Source organism: Chionomys nivalis, chromosome 5 (genome assembly GCF_950005125.1).
Source record: "Chionomys nivalis chromosome 5, mChiNiv1.1, whole genome shotgun sequence".
NCBI classification, from domain to species: Eukaryota; Metazoa; Chordata; class Mammalia; order Rodentia; family Cricetidae; genus Chionomys; species Chionomys nivalis.
In genome coordinates, this window is record NC_080090.1 from 56420199 (window position 1) to 56441015 (window position 20817).

At 43.3% G+C, this 20817-nt stretch overlaps 1 pseudogene; it reads right to left on the bottom strand.

Moving 5' to 3' along the window:
- Positions 1 to 6869: 6869 nt before the first annotated feature.
- Positions 6870 to 19927, bottom strand: LOC130874136 (60S ribosomal protein L35a-like; annotated as a pseudogene).
- Positions 19928 to 20817: the final 890 nt, after the last annotated feature.

A 20817-nucleotide genomic window follows, 5' to 3' on the forward strand; every position in this document is an offset into this window, starting at 1 on the left:
CTTGCATGCATGTTTTAATCCATGTTTAAATAAAACCACAAAAACTGCTGAAAAACAACCACCACAACAGCCTGTCCTGGAACTAGCTCTGTAGACCAGGCTGGCCTTGAACTCACAGAGATTCGCCTGCCTCTGCCTCCTGAGTGCCACCACCACCTGGCCATTTTTATGGCTTTTAATTCCCTTCCATTAATTATTTTCTAAAATGGATTGCTACTTCCACACTGTGTCTGATACATTGGAGTATCACTCCACTAGACACGTGTAAAAGCTGGGTTTTATCTCCAGGGTCCATATGGATGTGTGTGGTCTGTGCTGCCTCCGAGGGCCTTGTCTGGGTCCATGGTCCTTCTGCAGCCAGGGACCATGTTCACGGTCTGTGCTGTGTCCAGAGATTGTGTGAAGCCCATGACCCCTGTTCCCAACAACAGTGAAGAGCAAGGATGGTATCGATTGTATTTGTATGGTATGGATGAGTGCAGATACATAGTTGAAAAAGAGGGACACGGAAGGATTCTGTGACAACCTTTACTATCCGCCAACCTCTGCCCCAAATAGCAGCCTAAACAGGAAGCCGTTGAAGAGAAAACGTGTGGCAAGTATGCTGAAGTTGGCTCTCCACAATTGTATACAATATTCTGTCTGTATGTATGTCTGCAGGCCAGAAGAGGGCACCAGACCTCATTACGGATGGTTGTGAGCCACCATGTGGTTGCTGGGAATTGAACTCAGGACCTTTGGAAGAGCAGGCAGTGCTCTTAACCACTGAGCCGTCTCTCCAGCCCCGGCTCTCCACAATTGATGGCTTCTGGCAGGGGTGTGGGAGGGAAAGGGCTCAGTTTTAAGGAGCAAGCCACTGGGAGTTTGACCATGCTCTGGCGGTGGGCATAACCACTATTTTTCATAAGGAAACCAAGCACAAGTTTAACTCATCCAGAGCCACACAGTAGCAAATAGTAGGTGAGGAAGGAGGCCTAGGCTGGGAACTCTGGCTGCAGTTTATGGTTGTGTTTGTTTGTTTGTTTTGCTATGGTTGAGGTAGATGGGGTCTCCCTAAGTACCTTAGCTAGCCTAGACCTTAGTATATAGACCAAGCTGACCTAAAAAATATCACAGAGATTCACCTGCCTCTGCAGGCACCAGGCATACATGTGATGTACATACACACAACACACATGGAGACAAAACACACACACATAAAATTTAAAATTTTAATTTAAAAAATGTAAATATTTTTATTTATATTTTTGTTATGTGTATACAGGCTCCTGTGGAGGCTGAAAGCAGATGTCGAATCCTATGGAACTGGGGCTACAAGCCCTTGAGTCCTTGGGGACAGAAGCAAGTACACTTAGCTTCTGAGTCGTTTCTGTTGGCCCTGACTTGAAAAAGCTTTAGACATTGCTGGGCAGTGGGGGCACATGCCTTTAATCCCAGCACCCAGGAGGCAGAGGCAGGCAGATCTCTGTGAGTTCGAGGCTAGCCTGATCTACAGAGCGAGTTCCAGGACAGGCTACAAAGTTATAGAGAAACTCTGTCTCAAAAAACCAAAAAGAAAAAAAGAAAACCCAAAAGCTTTAAACATCTATTTTTATGTGAGTTTATGATAAAAACAGCTTCTCCATCAAGTTTCTGACTTCCTACATGTATCATCTGTCCTCACGAGAACAGTGCCTGCTCTACAAGAAGACACAGTAGAGGTTTTTGTTAGTTTGCTTGCTGGGTGACCTTGAACTCACTCTGTGAACCAACCTAGCCTCAGACTTTCCTCCTGCCTGTGCTTCCTAAGTTCTAACATTTTACACACATGTGCCACCACAGCTGGCAAGAGGGAACGCTTTCTCTCTGGTTAGACATTTCTGTTCTATATTGAAAGTGTCTTCCTCTGTGATGGCTCAACTGCAAACAAACCTCAACAAGGAAAGTTCCACCTGCAGCCCACCCTCTCTACCGCACACCAGCCAGCAAGTGTTTAACGCAATGAACCCTTTAAACCTGGACAGGAGCTGGGCCGTGGTGGCACAGGCCTTTAATCCCAGCACTCAGGAGGCAGAGACAGGTGAATTCAAGGCCAGCCTGGTCTACAGAGTAAGTTCCGGGACAGCCTCCAAAGCTACAGAGAAACTCTGTCTCGAAAAAACAAAAAGAACCTAGACATGAGTGGTGAAAATGGAAATTCTTGTTAAGTATATTTAACATGCATGCACAATCACACACACGAACACACACAGGTGTGTCCCAGTGGTAAAGCACACACTCGCATGCATGATGGCCCCCAGCTTCAAATATCCCCTCTTCTCTCTACACCAAACTGCAAACAAATATTCAAAGTTTAAGTGAATAAGGGTTCTAGATTCACAGACATCTCTGACCAAGATGAATGCTTCAGATCTTAACACAAAAAGATGACCAATATATCATGTCTCCAACAAGTGTTATTAATTTTGATGACAGTTTTCTATATTCCTCTAATATCTCTATGCATTAAGAAAGAAAGGAGAGTGGTAACTGGATAGTACCAAAGTTGTTTTGCTTGTAAGATGAGGACAAGAAGACAGAACAGAGGACTGAACATCAAGTTACTTCATAAAGTACTTTTAGTGTTATTGGTCCAACTTAAACTGGACCGTTCAGGGGAATGTGGTTATCTCTACGCTTTGATTTCTCAGAAGGGCAGGTATGCCTTGCTTTCTCTCTGACGATGTGGAAGAACTACAATATAGGTGACTGTTTTTAGGTTTAGCTTTTTAGGACCAAATGAAAGAGCAGAGTGAAAAACAGTGGCTTCCTATCATTTTAATTTATAATTTTTATGTAGCCATAGACAAAATTAACCCATGCACGCACTGCTTTTTATTCCGCCTCTATAATGTATTATAATGTTGTATGACCTTCCTCAGCCATGTAACTCCTCGTTCTTACCAAATAATCTTGCTTTTTATGTCACTGGAAAAAAGAAAAACCACGAACTGAAAATGATCGCTTTGCCATTCACCTAACTCCACCTGCATGAAGCAGTTTCCAGTTCTTTGCCTCCCTGTTCGTCCAATGCTGAAGCTGTTTCTCCGATTGCTGGAGACTTCCTCGCCCGTACTCTGGACCTCCTATCTTTTAGCCTCTGTTAGGCAAATTCACTCTTCATAATTTAAAAATGCAATTATGTCTTTTAAAAATTAATAACTTAATCATCTGTGCCCTATCTTCCATCAGTGCCTTTACAATCAACATATCCCTCTATAAAACAATCAGATATACAGCAGAGAGATAGATAAGCAATGTACACTATGAAATGAAATTCAAGATAGAAAATTCTAAGTTCCATAAATAAAGTACAGATAAAGCACAGACTGTGTTCAAAAGAGGAACACTTAGTCCAAACCCACAGCAGGGAGAACTTTCTTAAAGGGGTGCAAGTTACACCAGGGTAGGTAAGGTTTAGACCCATGGAAACCAATTTGCTACTTGATATGGTTTATACAGTTGGCATTTCAAAGAGACATATTATGTCATCTGTTTTTATAAATTTCATAATCTTATTTTTTAAAGTAAGATATTAAAGTACAAATAACACCATAAAACTGAAAATACACATAAATAATACAAATACAGAGCCCAGCAGCACAGAGAAAATGAATTATGCCTCAGCTAGATTTTAATTACATAGGCAATTGTTAAAATCAATCTTGCAAGAAAAAGAGTTGGCGAGCTCTCTTTATGGACCAGAGAGTAAATAATTCAGGCCCAGAGGAAGACGCAACCTCTTGCAAACACTGTAGCTAGGGAGCAGCCCCAGAAAACACATACTCATAATTGTGCCTCAGTATCATTTGCAGGAACATTCCATGGCTGTTCAGTGGGAGCTACAGCTAGTGGTAGTTGAAAAGGTGACGAGAAACAGGACAGCTAATCTTATGGTATAGTCTCTAGTAAGGCCCCAGTATGTCTTCCTGTCAGAGAAGCAAGAAGGGAAACAATTGCCTTCAAGGCAGCCGAGCACGGAAGGTTGCTTTGCTGGTTGGTTACCAACTCTACAAAGAACTAACTCCGTTTCACCAGCATTACTCCTTTCTAGGACAGCCCTCCCAGTGATTTCAAGGGCCCCACTACTCCAAAGTCCTGTCACCTCAACAAGGCAAGATGAGGATGAAGCCTTGGTGCATGAGCCTTGGGGACGAAAAACACACCCAGAGCAAAGCACAGTCTACCAAAAGCAGAAGAGAATACTCAAACTCCTGAGAAGGAGTAATCAGATTTTAAGACACTCAGAGAATAGTATAACCAACTCATCCAATGGGCAGAACATTCAAGCCTAAAAGAATTATTTCCTGTGAATAAGAATATTCCTGATACAGAAGCATGATGCTGTATATTTGCTGTCTGTATGTTTCATAAATTCTTAGTGTATCTCGCAGTCAACAGGATCTTAGATTCAGTACCATTCAGACTGCTAATTTTGTTCCCTTACTGGTTATGAGTTAGTCCAGCTGAGAGTTTCAGAATTTAGGATTGGTAAAACAAATCACTGACCACAAACCTGCTGAAGCAGAGCCTGTCTCAAGTCCTATGTCCCTAGCTTGCTTTCTATGGCTGTAATAGACATCATGACCAAAAGCACAGCGGGGAGGAAAGAGTTCATTTAAATTATGCATCCTGATCACAGACCATCACAGAGATAAGTCAGGGCCGGAGGAGAAGCAGGAAGCTGGAGGCAGGGACTGCAGTAGAGGCCATGGAGAGATGCTGTTGACTGCCTGGTTCCCTGTGGATAACTCAGCCTGCTTCTTCCTGTAGCCCAGGCCCACCACCCAGGAGTGATCCAGGTAGAACAGTGAGGATCTGGTCCAAGCAAAGTCTCCGCAACAGTACATATGCAAAAGCAGTGTGGAGCAGAAGGAAGAACAGAGACTTGGACTAAGGCCTATTAAAAGTGCAAAGCGAGAATGCTAAATCCAGGGCAGTAGTAAAACGCTTAAGAATGGAGCCAGTGAAACATGGGGAAGCGCTGGGGTAGAACTTGTGTGCCAGTGTGGTCTTAACTAAGTCTGTCTGGCACACTTCTCCCGTCCATGGCACGGGGGGGGGGGGTTGGCGGTAGGGGGTAAAGGGTGGGAATGCCACTGGAAATCAACTACTATACTATGGTTAGCTGGAGGAGGCATATCTGCCTAACCAGATAGAGCAAAACGGAGGTGTTAGGACCCTGGCCAGACTAAAGCTACAAGAACAGGAGGAAAGCATTCTGCGCTTCCCCACATGGTAAACCAGGGCCAACAGGAAATTACAAGCAAGCAGACTCTTGAGCCCTAAATGTGAGGACTTCGGTAGAAACTTTGCTTCTTTATCTCCTGAATGCAATACTCTATCAATATTTGCTAAATGAGTAAAAATAAGAAGGCCCTTTTATGCAAGCGGTATGATTAATCCCGCTTTACTTAAAAGGCAGGCGAAACAAAGAGAGGTTAAATAACTTGCCCAAAAGTCATTCAACAAAGTCAGAATTTGAAAAAGAGATCTCATTCTGAAATCTCTGACTCAACTCCCCCATTAAGCCTTGTGGCATGGAAGAAAGAGCTGGCATTGAGCCCAGCACTGTGGGCAAGGTCAACAAATGTTCTTTGCTTACATGATATAATTCTCAGTTATCTGGATATCAGCTTTTCTTGATGTCAGATTACTTCTTTGGGCTAGCTTAACCTTTATGTTAGCAAAGCCGGACATTTAGCCATAGTTTTAAAAGTGTAAGGCATTCCAGCACAAGATGTGAGACACTTTATAGAAGAAATAATAACTTCTTTTGGTCATAAAATATTACATGAATTACTTTAAGGAAGCTTTGGGCTTTTCTGTAGACTTTTCTACTTCATCAGAAAGTACCATGTGCTTGCCTGACTAGGCCTGCAAGAGCTGGGAGAGTTTATCAGTCCCGACTCAGGCTCCATTAGGAACGCTTCACCGGCTTCCACTTCTGCCAGATGCCAAGCAACCTCCTGTTTATTCCAGTGCGCTCTGGATTCGTGGTGGGGGTGCTTATAATCAAGAGCGGAATCTGCTGAAGTGTGCAACGGAGCAAGCTGACTGAGACTGTTCCCAGGAAAGACAGCCTCTCCAAGGGGTGCGGGGACAGTAGTTATGCTGTAAGGAAATGCACTGTGGCAGCTGAGGTAGATAACAGAGTGTTTCTTAGAGAAAAAAAAAAAGCCATTTCCGATCAAGGTAAGAAAACCTGCTGCTTTGCGCTCACCAGAGAATTATAGGAAATACAATTTAGGATTGTTCCAGGAAAAGATTGTTCCAGGAAAAATGGTAGCTGTCCTACCATTTGAGTCTGAAGGGTTCCCCAAAGGCCCACGTGTTAAATTCGTGAGGCCAACTCTCCATTCTCAGGCCATGGATTGCTAAATATCACTATGAATGCAACCCAATGCAAAATCACAAACTTACTGATAACATTATGAGGGGCTTTCGGTTGTTGTTATTTTTCGTAACTCAATTACACAGTTCTCAAGGCTAAAAATTTTAGATGACCTCATGGCAATGTCAAAAGGTTGGACATGCCTGTAAGCCTTGGTCTCCAGCCTCAACCTTGGAGAGATGGAGCCAAGTGGAGGTTCTAAGTTGTTAGGGGGTGTGCCCCCAAAGCTGAGTGTAAGTCTCCTCTTTCCCTTTACTTCCTCAGGTGAGCAGCTACCTCAGCTTCACGTGCCCACTGGCATACACCACCTTATCACAGGTCCAAAGCAACAAGACTAACCAACCATGGGACCAAAAGCTCCAAAACAAGAAGTCAAATAAACCCTTATTTTTTTATTTGTTTTTTTTTTTTTTTACAAGAGCACAAATCCACTTTTATTTATTTACTTTTCATTGGTTTAAATCCCGGATGGGTACAGCATCACACGGATTCTGTGTCCAATGGCCTTTGCAGGAATTTGGCGCGGACCATGTCACTGTTTTCATGGGCCGGAGTTACTTTCCCACAGATCACTCTGGTTTTGTTTGATTTGCCTCCAGGTGTCACTGTGTTGTTCTTTGCTTTATACACATAAGCACATCTCTTGCCCAAGTAGAATTCAGTGTCATCTCGGGCATAAATGCCTTCAATTTTAAGGAGAGCTGTGTGCTCTCTCTGGTTCCGGAGACCTCGCTTATAGCCAGCAAAAGCGGCCTTGCACCACAGCCTTCCAAATATACTGTTCTTTAGAAGTCCTGTTCCCAGCAGGCCTCCACAGGCGCCAAGATGACCGAAAAAGCACCCTTATTTTGCTCCAGTGGTGCAAAGCTAGTAGAGCTGGTAGCAATTATTATGCCACTACCAAATATCACAGATAATGCCAGTTGTTTCAGCATTATTATTTAATCTAATCATCCCAACACCAAGGCCACTTATATGATAGCAGAGTTACAGTTTGCACTCATGCCTTCATGATTACACACCCATCGCTCCTCTCACTGTACAATCGTTTCACTATGCTCAGCAATATCTTGACCAATTTGCCTTTAAAACTAAATTCATGGAAGGCCATGAGCCCTATGGGGAGAATCTATTACTGCTGTTTTGCTAAATAAGCATTCTGTGAAACAGCTTTCTAAATATTTGTGTTTATACCCAGAGGTCAATGCTACCTCAGCCTTGGTTGGAGAAGCTTGTTTCTACAGAGGGTAGTGTTTAATGCAGAGATTCATAACTGGTTAAAGTGTGTGACTGTCTGTGAGTGTTCAGCCTCAAACAGGACATACACGTATGCCCTCCCTCCCTGCAAGGCTCAGGGAGCATCATGGGAAAGAGGAAGATGGGGAGGAAGGCTGTGAACCGCTGTCTCCTGGACCTGACAGCCTGGCGCATCATGACCTCAGAAGCTGTGGTTATGTACACAGGACCTGCGCAAGACAGAGCCCACCCATGGTCTAGCATGGATGGCGGAGGGGAACCTGAGGCCCTCCCCCATCTGAGGAATTAATGGTTTCCAGGGATGGGGAGTCATTTTTCTTCAAGGTAGCTCCTCGTAAGTTGTCCATGATACAGCAAATATCCCCACACCCCTGTACATACAAATCACCTGAATTAAACCCAGGTTATATTTAACACAGAGATATACACACACACACACACACACATATTTTGAGAGTTGCCAGAAATGGCGAATAAAGCCGCCATGCAGCATAGGGGTGAAGGGCATATAATAGCATCCAGAGATCAAATTCTGGATGTCGGTTCATTCTGACACTGGTAAGCTAGAGTCTATAGACAGTTCTCTTGATCTGGTTAAGCCTAAACTTTATTGTCTCTTAGAGTTGTTGGATGAAGTTAGTTATAGGTATTAGTAATTTATAATGCTAAAACTTGCCTGTCTGGGTAGCAAAGGATGGTAACCTGTCAGGGTTGTAAGACATTTGACCTCGGAGTTCATTGGCATTATATAAGATTCAACTGCATCTTATTTCTACCAAGGTGATTCTTATATCTCATCTTTCATGTCTCTCTGTCTAAGAGGCAGCAGTTGCTGAGGTCATGTACTGTAGGGATACAACAAACATCTCTCCAGCATTGTTGACTGTCCCCTTTGACTTGGTCAAGGACATCTGTCCTCAGAACAAGATCCTGACTCAGTGACACCACAGGCTGTCTTTAGGGTGTGGCTGAGCTCTACCTCGGAAGCAGCACATAGCTCGGCTTCCTTCCAGATAGGATGTTGTAGCAGCTCTAATCATAGCAGAACAACTCATCTTAAAAGGCAGACTCCAGCATGCTAGCTTTATGCACCGTAAATCCACATAACTCGGAAACAAGGAGAAGAGCAGAGAATTGACTGAATTTTTTTTCCAAGCATTTGCTTGATTGTTCTAGGAGTAGAAATAGATTGAGTAACCTGACATTAAAAAATAAAGTGTTTATTTCGCCGATGAATTTTTTGAGAGAAGTTTTATTTGGCCTTTTTCGCTTCAATTTATGCTTTGTTAAAATAAGGTTAAACCTTAAAATTATTGTGCTTTTTCTGTACTCTCTCCACTCACTGTGACAAATACCGTCTGCTTTGGTTTCTTTCTGAGTCACAGACTAGTGTTTTTACTGACATTGTTCCTCCTCAACTCATGAAATTAGTCATAGCAACCAAGAGTCAAGAGAGTGATTACCAGTCAGTTATTAAAAGCGTGATGAAGCATATCACGGAGCATAATAAAATCATCATGGATGCTCAACAGAATGCCAGCAGAGTTGACTGAATCTAGAAGCAATCGAAAAAATCATTCTTTTTTCATTTTTCTTCCTAGATGCTAATGCTCTATCAGGTATCTGATGTGGCTGTCATGTGAAATTACACAGACAAGTTGGTGGCAGTGTCAGAGAAGCAGCATTTAATCGGACTGGCTGGGCTTGCTTAGTGGCTCCAGAGATGCAAGGGTGCACAGACTCTTTAAGAAGAACACGGAAAGGAACCAACATTCCCAAGGAGGAGACATGATGCTCGCACTAATCTCTCATCAACTCTGCTGTGACACTTACCTTGAAGACTAAAGAGTGAGGCTTTGAAAGGTTGAGCATGAATAACTTCTGAGTTAGGTGATGAAAGAGACAAACAAGACAATACAACCCCAGCGGTGCTCATGAAGACAGCCCTAGGGATGCGAGGATGGCCACAGCAGTCTACCGTAAAGAGAGGAGGTTTGATAGTAGACTATTAAAGACAAATGAAAGTTGTGCATCTGGGCAAGAAGATTCCAGAGAAGCATGGTATTTTCAGAGTCAAGGAATATCAGAGCTCTGGTCTCTAGACATAAAGCAGAGTCAGATGATTGACCACTGTCAAAAATTAGTATTTTAATTCATGAACGAAAACTGAAACCTGTGACTAATCAATCAACTGAAATTGGAACAAATTATCTGAAAGGGCAAAAGATCACTTTCACAGAGATGCCATTCTGCCCTTGGAGAGAGAAATATTGAAACAGAGGGAGCAAAATTATTGTTGCCATGAGAATTAGAGAAAATCATGCAAGTCATTATTTATTATTTCCATGATCCTCTCTTTCTGTCTAGGAAATGACCTGCAACATTGGCTACATATTTTTCTGAAAATTGCCTTTCCTGACTTTGTTTGCTTGTTGGGATTCCTCCTTACTCCTCACCAGTGTATCTAGTTCTCTGCTGAAACTGAATAAGCTTCCTATGGATACATACCATTCCTGCCATGCGTACCCTCAGCAGGCCTTTCCCTTTATTGGCGTATCTACGATTCTCCTAAAGTCACCCCATGAGATCCTGTGGTTCTGTACTAACAGTGAGAATGTACAAAGAGTAAAATTAGAAGAAAAGTCATGATGTGTGGTGGTTTGAAAGGAAACGGTCCCCAAAGGAAGTGGCACTATTAGGAGGTGTGGCCTTGTTGACGTAGGCATGACCTTGCTGGAATAGGAATGACCTTGCTGAAAGAAGTGTGTCATTGTGGAGGCAGGCTTTGAGGTCTCCTATTCCTAAGTGATGCTCAGTGTCACAGTTCATTTCCTGTTGCCTGTTGTGGATCAAGATGTAGGATTCTCAGCTGCTTTTCCACCTCCATGTCTGCCTTCACGCTGTTAAGTCCCCCTGCGTGCTGCTGTCCTGCCATGATGATACTGGATTAAACTTCTGAACTGTAAGCCACCCCAATTAAATGTTTTCCTTTATAAGAGTTGCTGTAGTCATGGTGTCTCTTCACAGAAACAGAAACCCTAAGACACAATGAAATCGCTCCTTATTAGTTACACGTTGTTTTGTTTGAACTAATACTCAGCTGTACCTTAATTTACTCATTTTCAGGTTTCAGGGAATGCTTTAGTCTTCAGATCCAGGTGTAAGTACCGAGAGACAAGCTCTCCGAGTCTGCACATTGTTCCTGCCAGGCGACTCTTGCATTCCATTTTTGTCCTCAAAGATCCGTGGGATTTCAGAAATGAAGAGAGCCTAAAGATGCCTTATTTTATGAATGGAGAAACCAAAGCTTTGAAAGATGCTAGGATTTGCTCAAGGCCATGGAACTAATGGACAAAACGGAATAGCTTTGGGGTTAGCAACCTAATTTCCCATCCTGTTCCCTGATGGTGGCTGGCCTGACTCTCACCATCTCATCCCTCCTCTTGAGGCCCTGAGCAGCCACACTCTTGCTAGCTCGTCTCTTAAAACACAGTAGCAAAAAACTTTAAAGACTTGATTCTGCCAAAGACCGTACTTCAAGTTTGGTTTTCCAGCACTGAGTTAGGCAGCTCACAACCACCTGCAACTCCATCTCCAGTGGATCCAATGCCTTCTTCTGGTCTTTGTAAGCCCTAGAACACCAATGCACAAATGCACATACACAGACATAAATACATCAGAAAATAAAATTTGTAAAATAAGGTAGTCACCTAGTTTGGTTTAGAGATCATTAATATGCACATTCATTTGATAAGATATCTAGTTTTACATTTGTGTGCAAAGATGAATGTGTCAATACATGATAAAAACAAAATATAAGCTGTATATGAATTAAAGTCAAGAGAACATTATCAATATGAACTCTTAAAAAAACTCCCAGCCCTTCTCCTCAGCCACCTAAACTATATGTTTTGTAGTTTTTACTTATTAAATAAGTAATAAAGATCTGAACAAAAGCTATTTGTTTTTACAGATTCTAAAAGAGAATAAATTTCTGAGATCAAAAATCTCAAACCAAATCTGTGCCACATATTAATGGCTTTCAGTTTGGGTTCCTAATCAATATCAAGTTACTACAGATGACATAGATATTGGCCTCCTATGAACATCAATTTCTCTGGGACAAACTAGCCACACCCATTTGGAGAAGGAAATGGAAGCTTGTACTACTGAGTGCTGAATGTGTGTGAGACTCTCCCATATACCTCATCTCATGGTCATGTCCACAACAGTCCAGAGAGGTAGATACTGTTATTCAGTGTGTTCTTTTAAACGAATTGATGAACTGAAAGTTCATCCTTACAGACCTTATAGGCAGAATTTAAATGCAATATTAGGTACAGTTATTGGTTGAATTCCATAAACTAACAATGTCTGAGCAATCTATGTTTCATGTAAACCAAAGAGAGACACAGAGAAAGGTTGGGTAAGATATTAATAACCTTCTAAGAAGTATGTCAGTCTATGCATGCAGGTCAGGCTATAGTAGCCATGTCAGCTAGGCTAGAGGCAGAATTCTAGCTACCATAGACAAGAACATCATGAAGGGTAAGTTCAGCTTGATCACTCCCAAATAGATATCACAGCTTCTGTTCTCCACCTGAATTAAGAAATGATGATGGGCCTGATGACTTCACAAAGAATGAAACCTAAGCAGAAGAGGAAGAGGAATGTATATAGTACATCAGTGCTTGGAGAAGTTTTATAGTGTGGGAAATCAGGGAGCCCCGAAATGTAGATTTCTTGCTATTGCAAACCAGCTATCTCCGTTGGTGGCAATCTCATTATTTCTTCCAGAGAACTGGATTAGATGCCCTCTCCGCTGGATCTGCACTATGGATTACTAATGAGGTAAATTAAACTTCAAATATCAAGGGTGCATGTGTGCATATGTAGACACGTGTCTGCATGAGTCTAGGCTAGGGAACAAGAAAGAGAAGGAGCATGAGATAGAAGGACTGAGGAGGGACAACAGCCACAGGAAGAAAGCACTTAGCATGTTACAGTCCCATGGAGAAGGAGAAATCACTTAGCATGTTACAGTCCCATGGAGAAGAAGAAAGCACTTAGCATGTTACAGTCCCATGGAGAAGAAGAAAGCACTTAGCATGTTACAGTCCCATGGAGAAGGAGAAAGCACTTAGTATGTTACAGTCCCATGGAGGAGAAAGCACTTAGCACATTACAGTCCCATGGAGAAGAAGAAAGCACTTAGCACGTTACAGTCCCATGGAGAAGGAGAAAGCACTTGGCATGTTACAGTCCCATGGAGAAGGAGAAAGCACTTAGCACGTTACAGTCCCATGGAGAAGGAGCAAGCACTTAGCATGTTACAGTCACAGGGAGAAAGCATTCAGCATGTTATAATCCTTGAACGTAAGACTCTGGTTCACATTTTTAAAGAAGCAAAGTTGGAACGTGGTTTGAACTAGTTTCTTTTATTCATTCAAACATTTACTTATTTATCTGCATGTGCATGCATATGTGTGAGAACACACATTCTGTGACATGTGTGAAGGTCAAAGGACGGCCTGGGGAATCGCTTCTCTCTTTGCACCATGTGAGTGCCTGGGATAAACTCAGACCGTTGGACTTGATAGCAAGTGCCTTTACATGCTGAGCCATCTTGCCAGTTTTGGTATAGATTTGCTACAGGTATTAAGGTAGAAAGAAGCCTTTAAGAAAAGTACAGAGCACTGGCTACCCTTCCAAAGGTCAGAAGTTCGATTCCTGGCAACCACAGTTAGAGCTGGAGAGATAGCTCAGTGGTTAAGAAAAGTACAGTGTACACTCAAGACACAGGAGCATGCTTCTTGAGAGGAGGCAATGCCATGAGTCTGGCTCTTATATAATGGATATTTCCTGTGCTCAGAGAAAAGGAGTCTCTAGACTACATTAACATTATAACTCAAGTGATTAAATACTGTCCATTTTTTTAAATATTGATGGAACCACGGAGAAGCAGGTAACTTAACACTAGTGCTTAGCTTTTGTCCAACTTGGGGCTCTTGGCTGTAGTTGATGGAAAACGAGGTCGTTTATGAATCAGCAATGAGGATTTTGCATCTGCTATCACGCCTACAGCTTTCCAGTTGAAAAACAAAGTAACATTAGCAAGCACAAGCTAAGTGAAAAGATCATCACATGACCCTTGGTGTGGGAAGTCCTTCTGACTGTGTGTTGCTTTTATTGGTTAATAAAGAAGCTGCTTTCAGCTGATGGTTTAACAGAGTAAAGCCAGGCCGAAAGATATATATATATATATAGAGAGAGAGAGAGTAGGCAGAGTGGAGGAGACGCCATGTAGACCCACCGGAGACAGACGCCAGGGATGGAACTTTACCCAGAAAGCCACAGCCACATGGCGATACACAGATTAATGGAGATGGGTTAGTTTAGGATATAAGAGTTAGCCAGAAATATGTGTAAGCTATTGGCCAAACAGGATTGCAAATAATATAGTTTCTGTGTGACTATTTCAGGAGTCTGGGTAACCGGGAAACAAACAAGCAGCCTCCCCCAAAAGATTCTCAAGAAACAAACAAGTGGCCTCCCCCAACAGATCCTCCTGGGTTCTAATGAAGTTTGCATGGTGTAAAACCTTGTCCAGTCAGGAAAAAAAAAATTTTTTTTCAAGTTCAATTCCAGAAAAACCATTATGCTTAAGCAACAGCACTCCCCACCCTTTTTGACTGTTACACTGGAGGAATAGGTTTCGTTTTTGTAAATACATTTGTAAGCTGGTAAACTTAGAGCTAGTGATGTTATTGGTGAGAACCTTGAAAGAAAGTTCTTGTATGCTAAAAGTGACACACGACCCTGGAAGATGAACCTTTCTGAACCTTTGATCTAGCTGTTTGCCCACGGTCTTCTCAGTGATGCCCCTCGTGACCCAAATCTTTTCTTTACTGTCTTCCTTCTCTCCTTTCTTCATCATTGGCTCCACCATTTGTTCATTCGGTTACATCAGGGATTTCTAGAGAAATCGCGGCTATATCTCAAGCTCCCTGTGTGGCTATTGAGAAGTATTATCCTCCAAACTAAATATTCCCATCCTAGAAGGAGAAACCTGAAGACTCCATAAGTTCCTAACTGAAACACTGCACTCTAAAAAGAGGCTGCTTAGGATGTAGGAAGTAAACAAAATTCACAAACAAGGCTCCTCCTGCCCTCCACCCCTGTGGAGGTGGAGAATAGAATCAGTACTTCCTGGTGGAAACAGGGGGAGACTCTCCAACCTCCTGATGCCTGCTGGTTCTGCAAAGAGCTCAGGGATGCAACTTTTGTGAGCCATCAATCATACTGGCATTGACTTTTTGGTAACACAGCTGCCTTTGGATTATCCATTCTCCAGTAATCAGCCACAGTAAACTCGCTGGTTTGCCAAACTAGATTTTGGTAGAATCATTATTTTGGTCTGTCACTGATTTCCTGTCTGGGTTTAAGTAGGCATTTGTTCTTGTCACCCAGAAAAACTCACACAACAGTTAACAGAGAAGATGCCAATAGACAAACACCCCTGCCCCCTACTTTCCAGTCATTTTCATCCTCAGCCTCCTTTCTGGTCTACTCTCTCTGATGTCATCTGGGTTATCCTTTCTTTCTCGTCTACCTGCTGCTATCTGATATCGAACCCTTCAAACCTGCTCTCATGTTCTTGCAAGTTTGGACCAGAGGTTGACTTACTCATGTATTAGTTTCCTGACGTTGCTGTAACAAGCAGCTTAAAACACACAATTTTCACCTTAGTTTTGAAGGTCAGAAGTCTGGGCCAGATGACACTGGACTGACATAAAAGCACTGGAGAGACTTCATTCCTTTCTAGAAACTCCACAAAAGCATGCCCTTGCCTTTTCCAGGTCTTAGTAGCAACCCATACTCCTTGGCTCCTAGATTTGCTCTGTTCTCAAAGCCCCACTGGCACACTGAATTCTCCCTTTGAATTACTGTCTCCCTTCCCCATTATTTAAGAAACCTTGTGATTTTGTTGGAGCCCCTCAGATAATCCAAGATAATCTCCTTGTTTTAAACTCCGTAATTTAGCAATGTTAATTGCATTTTCAACAGTAGTTACTCCCAACTTTGCAATACAACATCTCCCAGCTCGTGAGCATGGCAGGGAGGGTGTTGGCCCACTACACTTCTTCTCTAAGAGTGCACTCAGTGTTCAATATGATAGACAGAAAGTCTCCAGCTGCTAAGACAGCCTGCAAGAATGTCTGATCTTGGCCAAGTAGAAAGAAGCGGGACTATCTCTTGGTAGAAAAGCTTCATTTTAAAGGGACATAAATTTTGAAAGCAAATGAAACTATGATTAAATTCTAGTTTTTGCAACTTAGGAGCTTTGTGGCCTTGATAAACCTGCCTCCAGTTCCTCCAAATCTTTATTTCCATGGTGTTAATTTGAGTATATATACTTCACAGTGTTTCTAAATGCTGAACTGAAATAATCAAAGCAAAAATCCTGGCTCATAGGATCCCTACAGATACAGGATTTCCTATCTCCACAAAACACAGCAGCTCCCACCTCACTCAGGGAGACCACTATCACTCCCAGCCCTGATATCTAATCAATCAACATGCATCGAGAAGCTATGTTATACAAGGGACAGCAGAGAACCTGAGGGTGACACAAGATAGGATACGTCAACCTGGTCAGGGAATCTATATGTGAGCACAAGAAAAGTTAGGTCACAGAAGCGGGCGGCGGTCACCACTGACATCATACAACTTACCCTAGCAAATCGACCCATCTTTAATACTGGTTGAGTTCAAGAGATGAAGAGTCAACACTGGACCAGAGTGAGATGATGCCACAGCACCCAGGGCATTTGAGAGGGCTTGGCAAGAAAGGCTGTGGTTAGGGAGCCCGTGAGGATGCGCGGAGGTGGTTGGTGCTGAGCAAAGGCTTCCATTTCTCTCCTCGGTGACCTTCAACAGTCCTGTTTACTTGTTGGGAAGTATTTAGTCTGAGACAGGGTGAGTAAGGCACAAGAATACCATCCCTACAGGCTGCCATCTCTCACCTCCTCCCTCTGAGACAAGCCTATCTCCTTGCCAAGTTCCTTCCCTCCTCCCTCCCCTATCTCAACATGATACAAAACAGCCTTTCTGCTTTTCTGGGATTAGTGAGAAGCAATGCCCTGTAATTATAGTCATCTTATCTCCTTTGAATTCACCAAAATTACCCCTTTTCTTTAAATCAGCACCATTGCCGCATGATGGATGTTATTGGTAAGCTTTTGTGCAATGGTGAAATGTTGTTTTCTTAAAGTGACATCTGCTGCAATAGACTAATGTTCCTATCTGCCTGACTCATTTGGGAGAACATGTCCACATGCCAGTGTGGATGGGTGGGTGGGGCGGCATGCAAGATGAGCGGAGCATCTGACAGAATATGTTTGAAGAGTGAGACTATTCAGTTTCCTGCAGAAGTACAGTAGACACTAACCTTTCTACAATGTCTGAAGAATGGAGACATGCCCTGCTTCCTTTTTGTCTCCTTGAGGAGTCCTCATCCCTGTCCCCTTGTCCTCCACAACCTGAAGCCTTCTTGGTTTGTTTCTCCCCGGGCTCTCCTCCAAACCCAGGGTCCATATCGGAACTAATGTCCTTAGAAATCTGCAGCCCTGAAAGACCCGGTCCAAGTGTCACTTTCTTTATGATGTCACCTCTAGATAGAGCTGAGGTCTGACTTCTGTACCTGCTCATACCTAGAATGTTTAAAAGGAAATTATATCAGGCAGTGAAAGAAACAAACCCAACAACATGGTGAAGCAACTCAGAGGCCAAATAACATTCAAGGAGCTGGTACCACCTATGAACTGAAAAGGCAAAAGAGGTGGAGTCCCGTGAATCTACAGGGCTCTCAGGGCTGAAGCAGAGCATCACTATAGCCATGACATGAAGCAAAGGCAGATGGGAGAAAAGGGCCCAGCTTCCCCTTCCTCCTGCCCTCCACCCATAAGTGTTTTCCATGGGGTGAAACCTTGTAAATACCAGTGGACAAAGGGACCTGGGAGATACAGTCTACAGGACTCTGCTGTCTGACAGAGAGACAGAAGAAAATGGGGTAGATCTAAAGACTAGGATGCCCACACCCAACAACACGCCCTGAGTAGTGGATACACCTTCTCTACACTACAGCCACCCTGCCTCGTCATTAATTGTGGTTTGAGTGAGAAATGCCCCCCAATAGGCTGTGTAATTGAATACTTCTTCCCCAGTTGGAAACTTTTGGGGAGAGAAAGTTATGGGATGGCAAGGAAACTGTGTTTTGTGGGAGGAAGTAAGTATATCACTGGGAATTGACTGAGTTTTATTGTCTGGTCTTGCTTCCTGTTCTCTCTCTTTCTCTGCTTCCTGTGTGCAGAGGAAATGGGACCTCTCTGTTTCCTGACTGCCAGGCAGGCTCCCACCCTGTTGTCATGCCATCATGGAATGATGAGTTGTCTGGAACGTTAAACTAAAACAAACCCTCTCTTCTCGAACTTATTTTTGCCGAGACATTTTATCACAGCAACAGAAACATGACTAAAACATCCCTCACTTAAGTATTCTTCACCTTTCCTTTTCTTTCTCCCAACTCAGTGGGATACAAATGCAATGGCAAGACCTGAAGCAGCCATCCTGAACTTCAAAATCCAAAGTGCTTTGAGGAGGAAGAAGAAAACAGAAGGAGCCTGGGTCTCTGATGATGAAGCAACTGTCAGTGTCGTTTGCCTGGGCATCAAAGGAAAATGAACTTTTCTAGGACCCCGTTATTACTTTTAAGGTCTTTTCACCTGAACCTCCTCTTCAGGAACACAGCAACCTCTTGCTTCAGGAAACATTTTTGAGCACGTGAAACTCCAGCACCTCAAAATACACCTTGTAGGGGATGGAACTAATTACTTATTTTTGTGTTCAGAAACATATGTCTGCCCAGTAATAAACATTAACAGTATGGAATGAGGAAAAATACTGTGATGAGCTGCGTCCCTAAGAACAATGCTGCTCAGACTTTAGCATGGGGGCAAAATGGCCTGAAGAACTTGTTGAAATGCGGATTGCTGGGTCCTAGAGGCAGAGATCTTGAATCAGTGTACTTAGAGCTTAGGGGTTCTGAAACTGTATCTTAGCAAGTTCCAGAGCGACAATGAAGCCTCTGCAGAGAGACAACGAGCTGCCAGAGAGGACAGAGGCAAGTCAGTGTGTGCTCCGCTTACACATTTAAAACCATGCTTGCGGGACTGAGGAGATGGTTCCGTGGGTACGAGTCCTTCCTGTTCAAGCATGAGGATTTGAATCCAATTCCCCAGCACCTACATAAAAATTCCAGATTTGGGGGGCAGGGTGGCAGGTGGGTAGGAGCAAAAATGTCAAGAGGATGGCTGGAGCTTGGTGGCCTCATGCCCAGCGCCAAAGTGACAAACCCCAGGTTCAATGAAAGATCACATCCCAAGGGAATAAGGTAGAAAGCAACAGAGGAGAGCACCTGACACCTCCTCTGGCCTGCACATGCTTGCACGGACACACACCTGCATGAACATATTTACACACCCTTCATACAAGCACACACAAACTCTCAGAGGTGAAATGAAAACACCAGCGACTCTCCACATTCCTACAGCGGGAAAGATCATTAAAGAACCAGAGGAGGCCCTGAGCTGAAGTTGGTGGCCTGGGTGGGTCCAAGTGGTTAAAGAGGAATGTGAACATCTACAAAGAAACTGGTGGCTGTCAGTGCACAGAGTATCCACTGTTCTGCCGGCCACGCTGCCGAGGGACAGGCTGTATACTCGCAATGGGGTCATCGCAGTGACCTCTTCTAAGCAGAGACTCCTGGGGAGACTTTCGGCTTTTTAGCTGTCACAGGTAAGTACACAGTGAATGCGCCAAAAAAAGAAAGAACCAAAGGAAAAAAAAAAACCCAAAATGTGAATTTGCCATTCAAACGCAATTTCATTGCAGGTCTGCAAGCTTATCAGCCTCCTTCAACTAAATTACTACCCCTGTGTGCCTCCTACACAGACATACTGGTGTTGCCAAGGAGCGTGGGTGAACACCCTACCCTGCTGATCTAATCCACTTTAGTGAAATGTGTATGAGATTTCACGCCGACAGCAGGGCAGAATAAGTGATTTTGCGGGCCTAGAAATAAATTATTGGCTGTCTAAACATCTACCAAATTTAGATACCAGCGGAACTAAAGACTTCTTCCTTTTCCTGTTCCTCCTTTCTCTTTTTCCTCTGCCCGGCCGTCTCCTTCCCCCTCATCCGCACCCCCTGAGTAGTTGGAGCTTCTCTAGCACTGCTTGACTTCAGCCTAAGGAGCAGACCCTCTCCTCTACTGAAGAGACAGAGCCGCAAAGATGCTCACAATACTCAGCATTGGCCAGCAGCTAGCTCTGAGGCCTTTCCTTTCCTGAGCCTGACTGATCTGTAAGGGCTGTAAATCACTGCTTCTACATCTGAACAGCTCCACCAGGGGACAAAGACTGACTTCTCAATAGAGCTATATGTTTATGATGTGTGAATTCTGGCCATAGTCCCTCGACTGCTCCCAAGATAAAACTGCATAAAGTCTTTATTTCAAGAGTTTTCATATTCTGTTAAGAAGAAAATAAGAACAAAAAAAAGAAAAACTCATTTTACTTATCTATCATATCATCTATCAAATCATCTATCTACCATTTATCATCCACTTACCATCTATCTATCTATCTATCTATCTATCTATCTATCTATCTTTCTATCTATCTATCTACCCACCTACCTATCTATCTCTATTTCTCTCCTGCCAAAGGCTTCTTAGTGTTTCTTTCCTCTCCACTCAGCACCTTCTTACCCCAGTGCTTTCTGCCTGTGAGGACAAGAGAGTGCTTACAACTCTCCCAGGCACAACCAGACAGTAAGCAAACACACAGTGTTTGGTCCCAGGCCACCTGGGACCACGCATGACTGTGTGGAACACAGTGGGAAGGAAAGGCCATTGTCTTATTCAGGGTTTCTACTGCTGCTAAGTCTTGCCATGACCATAAAGCAAGTTGGGGAGGGAAGGGTTTATTATTTGGCTTACAGTTCCACATTGTTGTTCGCCTCTGAAGAAAATCAGGACAGGAACTCAAACAGGGCAGGATCCTGGAGGCAGGAGCTGATACAGAGGC